This window comes from Oncorhynchus clarkii, chromosome 30, assembly GCF_045791955.1.
Source record: "Oncorhynchus clarkii lewisi isolate Uvic-CL-2024 chromosome 30, UVic_Ocla_1.0, whole genome shotgun sequence".
NCBI lineage: Eukaryota > Metazoa > Chordata > Actinopteri > Salmoniformes > Salmonidae > Oncorhynchus > Oncorhynchus clarkii.
The window spans coordinates 30,273,625-30,284,767 of NC_092176.1; the positions used below are offsets into that span (position 1 = coordinate 30,273,625).

An 11,143-nucleotide genomic window follows, 5' to 3' on the forward strand; every position below is an offset into this window, starting at 1 on the left:
CTGCTTTAGACAACAGCACCTAAAACTACCACACTGCTTTAGACAACAGCACCTAAAACTACCACACTGCTTTAGACAACAGCACCTAAAACTACCACACTGCTTTAGACAACAGCACCTAAAACTACCACACTGCCTTAGACAAGAACACCCAAATACTACCACACTGCCTTAGACAACAGCACCTAAAACTACCACACTGCCTTAGACAACAGCACCCAAATACTACCACACTGCCTTAGACAACAGCACCCAAATACTACCACACTGCATTAGACAAGAACACCAAAAAACTTCCACACTGCCTTAGACAAGAGCACCTAAAACTACCACACTGCCTTAGACAACAGCACCCAAATACTACCACACTGCCTTAGACAAGAGCACCTAAAACTACCACACTGCCAGCTATTTCTATCAGTATCTCATAGTGCATGCGCACACACACACGCCAGAACGCGCACATACACACCTACTGACACATTTTTTTGACAGTTATTTAGTTTTTCCTTCAGTAAGGAGTGCTCTGTCTGTAAGAGAACCAGATAAAAATTCAGATCTTCCTCTCTACCACTCTCTGTCTCTCACACACTCTTTCATACACACGCCACAGTATTTCTATCTGTATCACAGACAATCTCTATTTAATCCAAACCACAATCACAAATGACTTTGTAATAAAGACAGGGTTTGACCCCTCATATACTACAGTAGACTCCACCTCATAACATGCAGCAGATGTATGCATGGTGACCAAGAGAGACAGAGATAGAGTGAGCAAGTGGGAGAGAGAGAAAGAGAGTGAAAAGGGCTGAAATAGCAATAGGGAGAGAGAGAGGGAGAATAAACTGAGCGGAGAGAGTGTGAGAATGTCTTTCAAACAGCTGAGGAAACAACTTAATCTCTGAGTTTCTCAAAGACACATGACAGAGAGGGAAAGAAAGAGTGAACTAGAGATAGGGGAAGAAATAGAGAGGAAAAGAGAGAGGGGGAGGTATGTTCCCCTACCTTGCTTTGACTTCTTCCACCATACGAGTCTGTAACCATACGGAACTCCCTTCACATAGAGACTGATCGGGAGAGGAGAGGAGGGTGTGAACCAGAGAAAGGGAGAGAGAGAGAGAGAGAGAGAGAGAGGAGTGATCGAACAGGAGAAAGAGGAATGTTGAGCACAGGGAGGGAGAGAGAGAGAGAGGGGGGGAGAGAGAGTGAGAGATATGGAAGGGGAGGGAGAGAGAGAGAAAGAGGAAAGGAGTGAGCTAGATCACTTGTTCCTTTCTGACAAAAACTCACGGCTTGACTTCGGAGAGACAGGAATGAGAGAGAAGAGGAGGAGAAGGAAGAAGAGGATGAGAGCAACAATGAGAAAGAAGAGGAAGGGAGGGAGGAAGGAAGGAAGAAATTAGAGGAGGAGATGGAGGAGAGGAAAAATCCCCTCATTACGTAAAGCGGTGTGTAGAGCGTCACATAGGACTAAGTCACTAACGCCCACAAACACACACGCAAGGTATTCACAAACACACATAAAAAAATGCTACAGTTTACAATAGAATGCTGCAGTATTTACTATATAATTATGTAGTAAACTGTAGATTACTATACTACACACTGTTGTAGAATACTATACTGCACACTGTAGTATACCTTGATCATTTTGTGATTTTATCCACTCCTACTCCCGCTGACATTTTAACGCCTGGTATTTAACCCCTGGACTCACTTTAAACCATTATACCCATTTAAACTCACCTGTCCAGGAAGGTGGGTCACTGCAATAGAAGCTGACATTCTAACAACTTAAACCCCGGTTTTACTGCACTGTAAGTTGATGTATTTTTCACATAACTTAATAATGCTGGAGACTAACACACCGAGTGTACAAAACAAGGAACACCTTCCTAATAATGTAGTGGCACCCACTTTTGCCCTCAGAACAGCCTCAATTTGTCAGGGAATACACTTTACAAGGTGACGAAAGCGTTCCACAGGGATGCTGGCCTATGTTGACTCCCACAGTTGTGTCAAGTTGGCTGGATGTCAATCGGGCGATGGACTATTCTTGATAAACATGGCAAACTGTTGAGAGTGAAAAACACAGCATCGCTGCTGTTCTTGACATTCAAACCTGTGAGCCTGGTACCTACTACCAGTGAGGTAAAGTACTTAAGTAAAAACACTTTAAAGTACTACTTAAGACGTTTTTTGGGGGTATCTGTATTTTACTTTACCATGTATATTTTTGACTACTTTTACTTTTACTTCACTAGATTCCTTAAAAACCTGTTAAGGATCCGCCCCTTTTTTTTTTTTTTTTTAAATTTCGCCTAAAATGACATACCCAAATCTAACTGCCATGTAGCTCAGGCCCTGAAGCAAGGATATGCATATTCTTGGTACCATTTGAAAGGAAACACTTTGAGGTTTATGGTAATGTGAAATTAATGTAGTAGAATATAACACAATAGATCTGGTAAAAGATCATTAAAAGAAAAAAACAACCATTATTTTGTATTTTTCTGTACCATCATCTTTGAAATGCCAGAGAAAGGCCATAATGTATTATTCCAGCCCAGGTTTAATTTAGATTTTGGACACTAGATGGCATCAGTGTATGTGCAAAGAGTTAGACTGATCCAATGAACTATTGCATTTATGTTCAACATGTTGTATCAAGACTGCCCAAATGTACCTAATTCAAAATTGTGCACTCTCCTCAAACAATAGCATGGTATTATTTCACTGTAATAGATACTATAAATTGGACAGTGCAGTTAGATTAACAAGAATTTAAGCTTTCTGTCAATATCAGATATGTCTATGTCCTGGGAAATGTTCTTGTTACTTACAACCGTATGCTAATCGCATTAGCCTACGTTAGCTCAACCGTCCAGTTAAGAAAATAGTGCAATTTTTACTGCATACATTTTCCTAGACACCCAAAAGTACTCTTTACATTTTGAATGCTTAGCAGGACAGGAAAATGGTCTAATTCACGCTCTTATCAACAGAACATCCCCGGTCATCCCTACTGCCTCTGATCTGGCGGACTCACTAAACACAAATGCTTCATTTGTAAGTGATGTCTGAGTGTAAACATAATATGACATTTGTAATGTCTTTATTATTTTAGAACAATTGTGAGTGTAATGTTTACTGTTCATTTTTATTGTTTATTTCACTTTTGTATATTATCTACTTCACTTGCTTTGGCAATGTTAACATATGTTTCCCATGCCAGTAAAGCCCCTTGAATTGAATTGTTGGCGTGTGCCCCTGGCTTTCCATAAATAAATAAAAATAAGAAAATGGTGCCATCTGGGTTGCTTAATATAAGGGATATGCAATTATTAGACTTTTACTTTTGATACTTAAGTATATTTTACTTAAAATACACCACGCTAACTACCTAGCTATTTCACACCAGTTACACATATAACTAACTACCTTGTCTATCACCAGTATCGCTGATATTGTTTTTGTACATACGGTATATTATTTTGTTCTTTCTCTACGGGAATTGATACTTTTTGTTATTTAAACAACATGATATTGACACTTTCTATTTTATATATTGCTACTAAGCAAATATGCAAGTAATAATTTCACTGTACCATTTACGCCTTCTGTAGAGCCCCATCCACTTAGCTAGGCGTGGCTGTGGGGTGCCTATAACCTCTCTTTCACATGACCCATCAAGTTATCAAGTGACCCATCAAGTGATTACGGCCATCTTGTATTTCATGAACATGTGTACATCTAGACAATAGTGACCCATCCACTTATCTAGATGTGGCTGGAGGGTGGTTAGCATTTATTTCACATGATCCATCAATTTAGACAAGTATGTCTGGGTAAACATAATCTAATAGTTCTAAATGATTTATAACATATTTTTACCTGGACCACTATTTTTGATATTGCTACGATGCAAATATGCAAGTAACCATTTTTCTATACTGCTTACACCTTCTGTATCTTGTGAATGTGACAAATAAACATAGACTGTATTTGATGTAGTGTGTGTTTACCAGAGACGGTAATGTGAAGAACAACATGACCTGCACAAAAGTAAGATTAGGATTTAGGCCAAGGACTAGATAAAGTGTCATTTTACCTGGAGTTTTTCCTTATTGTAGGCTACTATTTTGACCACTTTTAGTCTTGAAATCTTTGGATGTTTACTACACTACCTTACTCATTCTGTTTAGCACATGGCCTCACATGTGAATCCTTAAATAGATGGGTGGGGCTAAGGCTTAAGAGGGTGTGAATGATGCTGAATGGGTATAGACAAAGAAGAGCTCTCCAGTAGGTGTACCAAACAATTGAAGGGCCATTTTCTCAAAAGTGGGGTTACAAGTTTTTCGATTTTCAAGGTATAATTACTTTCCCATTGTTCATCAGCTGTGTTGTATGATATACAATTGTCTTGCTCTGAGTCTGTACTTTATCCAATGTATAAAAAAAACACAATTTCAAATGTTGCTACATAAGACTGAAAAGAGGTGCTTGGTCACAAATCGTAAAGGACTTGGGTTGATGCGTCTGAACATTAGGAGTTTACTTCCTAAACTGGATTACATCAAGATCTGGGCTATGTAGACGAATCCAGACATTCTGGTAATGACTAAAATTTGGATCTCTGGGGACATTCTGGACTCATATTAATATTGAGGGAAATAATGTATTCAGAGCTGACAGACAGGGTAGATAGAGGTGGTGGAGTGGCCATTCTTATAAAAAATCATTTCTCTGTCTGTTTACTGAAATCCATTTCCTTTACCCCAACATTTTAGCTATTATCTTTAAGCCTTTTTCTGGGGAAAAATGTATCTATGATTGTTCACTTATGACTGCACGGCCAGGCACGACTCCAACACCATCATTAAGTTTGCCGATGACACAACAGTGGTAGGCCTATGTCACGTCCTGACCTTAGTTCATTTTTTATGTCTCTATTTTAGTTTGTTCAAGGGCGTGAGTTGGGGTGGGCATTCTATGTGTTGTTCTATGTTTTTGTATTTCTGTGTTTGGCCTGGTATGGTTCCCAATCAGAGGCCGCTGTTTATCGTTGTCTCTGATTGAGAACCATACTTAGGCAGCCTGTTTTCCCACTATGATTTGTGGGTAGTTGTTTTCTGTCTTTGTATTAGTTACCAGACAGAACTATTTTGGTTGTTCTTTTTGTTTACTTTGTATTGTAGTGTTCAGTTCAGTTTAATATAATAAAATGATGAACACTTACCACGCTGCATATTGGCCCGATCCATCCTACTCCTCCTCAGAAGAGGAGGAAAACCGTTACAGCCTAATCATCAACAGTGACGAGACAGCCTATAGGGAGGAGGTCAGAGACCTGGCCATGTGGTGCCAGGACAACAACCTCTCCCTTGACGTGATCAAGATAAAGGAGACGATTGTGGACTACAGGAAAAGGAGGACCAAGCACGCACCCATTCTCATTGACAGGGCTATATTGGAGCAGGTTGAGAGCTTCAAGTTCCTTGGTGTCCACATCACCAACAAACTATCATAGTCCAAGCACACCAAGACAGTCGTGAAGACGGCACGACAAAACCTATTCCCCCTCAGGAGACTGAAAAGATTTGGCATGGGTCCTCAGATCCTCAAAAGGTTCTACATCTGCACCATCGAGAGCATCCTGGTTGCATCACTGCCTGTTATGGCAACTGCTCGGCATCCGACCGCAAGGCACTACAGAGGGTAGTGCGTACGACCCAGTACATCACTGGGGCCAAACTTCCTGCCATCCAGGACCTCTATACCAGGCGGTGTCAGAGGAAGGCCCTAAAAATTGTCAAAGACTCCAGCCACCCTAGTCATAGACTGTTCTCTCTGCCCCCCCCCCCCCCTTTTACGCCGCTGCTGCTCTCTGTTATTAGTCACTTTAATAACTCTACCTACATGTACATATTACCTCAACTAACCGGTGCCCCCAACATTGCCTCTGTACCGGTACCGGTGTTATTTTACTGCTGCTCTTTAATTACTTGTTACTTTTATTTCTTATTCTTACTCATATTTTTTAAACTGCATTGTTGGTTAGGGGCTTGTAAGTAAGCATTTCACTGTAAGGTCTACATCTGTTGTATTTGTCGCATGTGACAAATACAATTTGATTTGATTTTGAAATTGCACACATTGTGTTACACGCATTGAAACACCTGTGGCATTGTGTTGTGTGACAAAACTGCACATTTTACAGTGGCCTTTTATTGTCCCCAGCACAAGGTGTACCTGTGTAACGATCATGCTGTTTAATCAGCTTCATGATATGACACACCTGTCAGGTGGAAGGGTTATCTTGGCAAATGAGAAATGCTCACAAAGATGGATGAAAACAAATTTGTGCACATTTGAGAGAAATAAGCTTTTTGTGCATATGGAACATTTCTGGGATATTTTATTTCAGCTCATGAAATATGACCAACACTTTATATGTTGTGTATTTTTTTTCAGTATAGTTTGTTGTCTTCTGTTACGTTCCCCAGTTTCTGTGTTGTAGTTTGTGTATTTGTGAGTGAGTTGCAGGAAATGGCTTCCTGAAATTCTCCCCAAGCAGCTGATTGGTCAGCCCCATTCATGATTGGAGAGCTGACCCCGCCCCCTCGTCAGGACGCAGCTGTCTTCAATTAACGACTCCTTCTGAAGCTATATATGCTGTGTTGGTTGTTCTCAGAAAGAGAGGATTTCTGAGAGGAGGCTGTTGGTTATATACTGTGTTGGTTATATACTGTGTTGGTTATATACTGTGTTGGTTATATACTGTGTTGGTTGTGCTCAGAGGGAGATGATTCGTATGTCCTGTGTTTTCGGTGTTGCGCAGAGGTATCATTTGTTGCCAGTATTTTGTAGCCGGTCCTACTAAGGTATGTCTATGACAAAAGGACTGTTTGTAATATTCTGTTTCATTTGTTCCCAGGGGGGAAGGCACCTAGGGAGTGCTTAGGCAACAGGCCCGCGGGCATACATATACCTGTAGTGTATATACTCGGTCTATGCACACTAGGTAAGACCTGGGTGGACCACCCCCTGTATTTTGGTTAGTGCACCATGTGGTGATAAGTAGTGGGTAGGCAGGTAAGATAGGAGAGGGGGTTTTGATATTTATTTTCTTTGCTTTGGTTCCGTCCAGCCCCTTTTCCCCATATTACCGTGTGAAGGAATAAATTCCTAGTAAATGGTAAATTATCTGCCTTTTGTCATCCTTACAGTCCCATACCTCTTTCACACCACGGGGAGTTGAGTTGTGGCAGGGTGTTGCGTTCCCTCTCACTAGAGGCGTGCGTAACATCTTCTACTAAATCAGAAGTTATTATCCTGGGTGACCTAAAATAGGAGTAGAAAATGCAGGCTTTAGACAATCTAAAATACATGTGTAATGATCTAAACTTAACCCAGCTAGTGACTAAGCCTACATGTCCGAACCCTACAGAACCTTCAAAGTCAACTCTAGATTGATGTATTCGTTAGAATAAATCAGAGAAATATGTTTCTACTGGTGGCTTCGCCCAAGATATTAGTGACCATTGCACAGTTGTTTCTGTCAGCCTCATGTCATCAGAAAGGGGAACTTTAATAACTTCAGTGAACACGATGATCTTTATTTTAGTGACCTTGACTGTACTTCAGCTGAACCTGACTTGGCATTCAGCCTTTATTCAGATGTCTTCAATACTATTGTGGATAATCATGCTCCCAAAAAAAACAAAGGGTTAAAGGTGAGTCGAATGCCTGGTGCACTCCGGAATTATCAGAAGTCATTCATAAAAGAGCTGATCTTGGGGTCAAGGCCAGCAACACAGGCTTAGGCCCGGACTAGCAAGCTTTTAATAAGCAACTGAGGAATCATTGTTTAAGACAAAACACAAAGGATAAATCTGATTATTATGTAACCGTTCGGATTTTAATGGGAACCCGTCTAAATTCTGAACTTAATCCCTGAAGGGCTCTACTTCCTCTCTCCCACAACACATTAATGCAGACACTGGCCTCATTACAGAAAAATATGCCATCATTGATGCGTTTAATCACCATTTTATTTCAGCGGGCTATCTTGATAATGGTCTGGATGCTGATAGGGGAAACTTGCTGAATGATAATAGGAATTATAGTCAATGATTTTCTTTAAGACTATTTACAGAAAAATAAGTCCTGAATGCTTTGCTAGTAATTGACAACAAGAAATCAACTGGTGCTGACCAATCGGATCCTGTTCTGCTGAAGTCTGCAGCGCCCACTATTGTTGGCCCAATAACGCACATTTTTTTTATTGTTATCAGGAAATATTCAAAAAGTATGGAAATCAGCTCTTGTGTCGGAGGGGCTATTTGTGATCTTAATTACCACCCCATTTCAAGGCGTCCTTGTCTTGCTAAGATTATTGAATCCTTGGTAAATGTACAACTGCTCTTTATCTGAGAAATGTATTTTGAATGTAGACCGAGTGTATTCCAGTTCCCCTCAGGGTTTAGGCCTGGACACATCACTATTACAGTAACCACTTAGGTTGTTAATGATCTTGTCAATGCTTTAGACACTGGAATGAAATGAGCTGCTTTGTTTGTGGACCTGTCAAAAGATGTCAACATTCCTATTTCAATACTAACGTTGTCTGCCAGTGTGTTTGTGTCCGAATGAATCTAGTATTGTGTGTTAATGTGTTTGTCATGGTGATTGTGAGAGAGTGGGTAGGGTAGAATGTAGTGAGCGTTGAGGCAGTAAAGGGCCATTGTGTTGGAGGATACCACACATAGCTGTTTTACAGCCTAGATAACTGCTGCCATTCCCTGCATAGCAAGGCTTTTGTACTCCTGAGAGAGAGACACACACAACCCTTTCATAGCCTTGGCCCCACTTGTAAAAACACTCCAAGTGCTCAAAGACACTAGCGATGCACGCTACAAGCTCAAACACACACATACACTACATGTCCAAACGTATGTGGACACTTGCTCATCAAACGTGTCATTGCAAAATCATGGGCACTGATATGCAGTCGGTCCCTCTGTTGCTGCTATAACTGCCTCTACTCTTCTGAGTAGTATTCCCACTAGATGTTGAAACATTTCTGTGGAGACATGCTTCTATTCAGACACCAGTATTAGTGAGGTAGGACACTGACGTTGGGCGATTAGTCCTGGCTCGCAGTCGATGTTCTAATTTATCCCAAATGTGTTTGATGGGGTTGATGTCAGGGCTATGTGCAGGCCTGTCGAGTTCTTCCACAGCAAACTCGACAAACCATTTCTGTATGGACCTCGCTTTGTGCACGGGGTCATTGTCATACTGAAACAGGAAAGGGTCTTCCCCAAACTGTTTTCACCAAGATGGAAGCACAGAATCGTCTAGAATGTAATAGTCTGCTGTAGCATTAATATTTCCCTTCACTGGAACTAAGAGGCCTAGCCCAAACCATGAAAAACAGCGCCAGACCATTATTCCCCCTCCACCAAACTTTACAGTTGGCACTATGAGTTCGGGTAGCGTTCTCCTGGCATCTGCCAAACCCAGATTAGTCCGTCAAATTGCCAGATGGTGAAGCATGATTCATCACTTTAGAGAACACATTTCCAATACTCCAGAGTCCAATAGTGGTGAGCTTTACACCACTCCAGCCAACGCTTGGCATTGCGCATGGAGAGCTTAGGCTTGTGTGCGTCTGCTCTGCCATGGAAACCCAGTTCATGAAGATCCCAACAAAGAGTTATTGTGCTGACGTTGCTTCCAGAGGCAGTTTGGAACTCGGTAGGGAGTGTTGCAACCGAGGAAAGATGATTTTACGAGTTACGCACATCAGCACTCGGCGGTCCCATTCTGTGAGCTGGTAAACTCAATTTACGCAGGTAAACTCAATGCGTTGGATATGAGCTGTCCATTCAATGCTCTGTATGGTGTCTGTCTGGTGGCTCTGGAGGGTGGATCTGTCTGGTGGCTCTGGAGGGTGGTTCTGTCTGGTGGCTCTGGAGGGTGGCTCTGTCTGGTGGCTCTGTCTTATGGCTCTGTCTGGTGGCTCTGGAGGGTGGCTCTGGAGGGTGGTTCTGTCTTGTGGCTCTGGAGGGTGGCTCTGGAGGGTGGCTCTGTCTGGTGGCTCTGGAGGGTGGCTCTGTCTGGTGGCTCTGGAGGGTGTCTCTGTCTGGTGTCTCTGTCTTATGGCTCTGTCTGGTGGCTCTGGAGGGTGTCTCTGTCTGGTGGCTCTGGAGGGTGGCCTTATTGAATTGTTATGACCCACCCTAGACTCATCCCCAAACTGCATGCTTACCAAGGTTAATATAGTTTGTGTTTTATATTACTTTTTATTTATATTTGTTTACTAAATTCTGTATTGAGCAGTAGTTTTTCATTTTAACTTCAGTTTACTATAACAACCTTGCTGCTTACTCATACTAACAGTGATCTAAAAATAGACAGCTGCTCAGTTCCCATTCCATTTGGCCTTTCTGGGATGTGTGGGGATGTCATTGTTTATTATTATGTCTCCAAACTGTTGCCTACCATTTTCTATTTCCAGCCATGTTCAAGATAATGTATTGTTAACCTTAGAGTAGTGGATCAAGTGAAGGACTGAAAAAATACGATATCTAAAAGGTTCAGATTGATCCAGATTCTGCCAATGTTACCAACATATCATACACGGGAAAAACACGGCAATCGAGTGTCAGAAAACACAACTCTCCGATCAACTGACCGTCACGCATTCCAAGGTTGGGATGATGACAATTTATCAGTGAATATTCCTGGAGGTAAGGATTGCCAGACAAAGGAACACTACGAGGTAATTAAGATCAGTTATCATGGTGATTAGGTGTAGTCATTAGAGTAGATTGATTGTGAGGTGGTTGGGGGAGTTGGAGATCTGTGACTAGCAGAGAGCTGAGAGTTGGAGGTTTGTGACTAGCAGAGAGCTGAGAGTTGGAGAGCTTTGACTAGCAGAGAGCTGAGAGTTGGAGGGCTGTGACTAGCAGAGAGTTGGAGAGCTTTGACTAGCAGAGAGCTGAGAGTTGGAGGGCTGTGACTAGCAGAGAGCTGAGAGTTGGAGGGCTGTGACTAGCAGAGAGATGAGAGTTGGAGGGCTGTCACTAGCAGAGAGATGAGAGTTGGAGGGCTGTGACTAGCAGAGAGG

The 11,143-nt window shown here is 41.9% G+C and overlaps 1 long non-coding RNA gene across 1 annotated transcript in view; it reads right to left on the minus strand.

Moving 5' to 3' along the window:
- LOC139389988 (uncharacterized) overlaps positions 1 to 1,137 on the minus strand; it is a 52,487-nt gene extending 51,350 nt beyond the window's left edge. The window contains exon 1 of the long non-coding RNA XR_011629451.1: positions 1,009 to 1,137. This is a non-coding gene — a long non-coding RNA (uncharacterized lncRNA). The remainder of the gene's footprint in view (positions 1 to 1,008) is intronic.
- Between the last annotated feature and the right edge of the window lie 10,006 nt (positions 1,138 to 11,143).